Raw genomic sequence first — 2,147 nt, forward strand, 5'->3', positions numbered from 1 at the left:
TGTCGGACTTTTTTTGTCGTCTGTGAGGAAAATAAATGGGGCTCAGAGCCTCAGAATACTGAAATCTGTATTTTTTTAAATCTTTTTTTCCTTCTAATTTGTTATTCTTTTCTTAATAACACACTGTTATTTACTCCACCAATAACGCACAATTATCCTTGTTTTTATTTATTTGTTTGATTCCATAATCTTGGACTTTTTTGGCGTCCGTCAGGAACGGAATTTCAAAATAAAATAACCGGAAACAAACGTAGGTCTATAAGGGACATTTCGATATACAAATCCGAAAAACATTTCTGAGTTTAGGATGGCCAAAGACACTACACTACCCATAATCCCCAGCTATCGTTTAGGACTACTGTCCTCGTGATTAATCTTCCAGCGCTGGGATTGGATGTTGGAGTGGCAGTGCGCCAAGGTTACGCCGAGCGTCAAACAGCTGTTTGAAATGGATCGAAACCACGCCAGACTATCCAAAACTGGAATCAAACGCCCTCCCAGAACTACACATGCTGGCTATTGTGTTTCGCAAAATGTTCTATGGGTGGGAGGGCGTTTGATTCCAGTTTTGGATAGTCTGGCGTGGTTTCGATCCATTTCNGCACTTGTGCACTGCAGATCGGGCAGAGCTGCAGATCGGGTAGTGACAGGCAGAAGCGTTGGAAGATTTCTTTAACGCTGCTGTGTGGACGTACCGTTACATTCATTCCCTATACTGTAGTTGCAATACATGTGCAGAGACGCAGAAAGTGCATATGCAAAAGATGTAGCAACATTTTGAATGTAGGCCGAAAGAGACCAGCGCTTAAACGCCGAGTTTTGGACAGAGAAGAACAATCGTGTTTTTTGAGCAATAAAGCATGAAACACACGTTTAAATAGGAGCCCAAACCAGGGCCGGACTGGGACAATAAGTCAGGCCGGGAATTATACACCCAGCCAGGCCACTATATGGATTTATTTGTCAATATTTACAGCATTGCTGCCCATAGTGATAGCCCTATAGTTTAAATCTACTACCCCAAAATAAACATATGGACAGGGGTCACTATTTAAATGTGAAAATCTATTTAGGAATCTATTCATGTGAACATATTTTAAGTGGGGGTGGACCTCAAATCCTCTAGGGGGGTCCGGGGGAATGCTCCCCGATTTTTTTTTCATTTGGGAGTTAAATGCATCAATCTGGTGCACTTTGAGGGGAAAATAAGGAGAATAGATCTATGGAAACACCTATATGAAACAGAACTGTATACATTTCAATAATCATAAAATCATAAGAACATGGCCATAATCAATAACATACCATATCCAATATGAAAAACATTGAAACTTGTTTATTTATTTGTTTTTGGTTCATTTATAGTTGTGAGTGTGTCTGGGCTCCTGAATAATTAACTATTAGTAGAGAATAAATTAACTATTACTAGAGAATAAAGAGTAATTAATATACTTTATAGAGATCTGCAGATAAATGTTTAGTCTTCTCAAGCACCAACTATCTCTCCTGATTGTTGGCACTTGACAATCACCTTCCCTGAATTTTACTCAAGTGTAACTAAAGTCTGATTTAAGGGTTGTTTATATTTCACATCATTAATCAGAATCTGCAAAGTAACTCAAATAAGTGTAGTGGAGTAAAAATACCAGGTTAACCTCTGAATTGTAGTGGAGTAGAATTACAAAGTAACAATGAGCTGTCATGTAGGTATATATTAATGCTGCGCATTATGGACACAAGCGATTTTCACCCATTTATTAATTATATGTTTTACATTTGATAATACCAACGTGCATGGCAACTTCTAATTGTGGGAAAAACGAAAACGTTCAGTAGAGACGTCCCATTGAACATTTTGCGAAACACAATAGCCAGCATGTGTAGTTCTGGGGGGGGCGTTCGATTCCAGTTTTGGATAGTCTGGCGTGGTTTAGTTCCATTTCAAACAGCTGTTTGATGCTAGGCTAACCTTGGCGCCCTGCCACTCCAACATCCAATCCCGGAGCTTGAAGATTAATCACGGGGACTGTAGTCCTAAATGATAGCTGGGGATTATGAGTAGTTTAGTGTCTTCGGCCATCCTAAACTCCTAGAGGCCTACGTCTGTTTCCGGTTATTTTTATTTTGAAATTCAGTTCCTGACGGAC

The 2,147-nt window shown here is 39.5% G+C and overlaps 1 protein-coding gene across 2 annotated transcripts in view; it reads left to right on the plus strand.

The window, feature by feature from the left end:
• Positions 1 to 2,147, plus strand: part of samd12 (sterile alpha motif domain containing 12) — a 90,642-nt gene that overhangs the window by 86,227 nt on the left and 2,268 nt on the right. The window lies entirely within an intron of this gene.

The sequence above is a fragment of the Notothenia coriiceps genome, unplaced genomic scaffold (genome assembly GCF_000735185.1).
Source record: "Notothenia coriiceps isolate Sejong01 unplaced genomic scaffold, NC01 NC01_scaffold00029186, whole genome shotgun sequence".
Classification (NCBI taxonomy): Eukaryota; Metazoa; Chordata; class Actinopteri; order Perciformes; family Nototheniidae; genus Notothenia; species Notothenia coriiceps.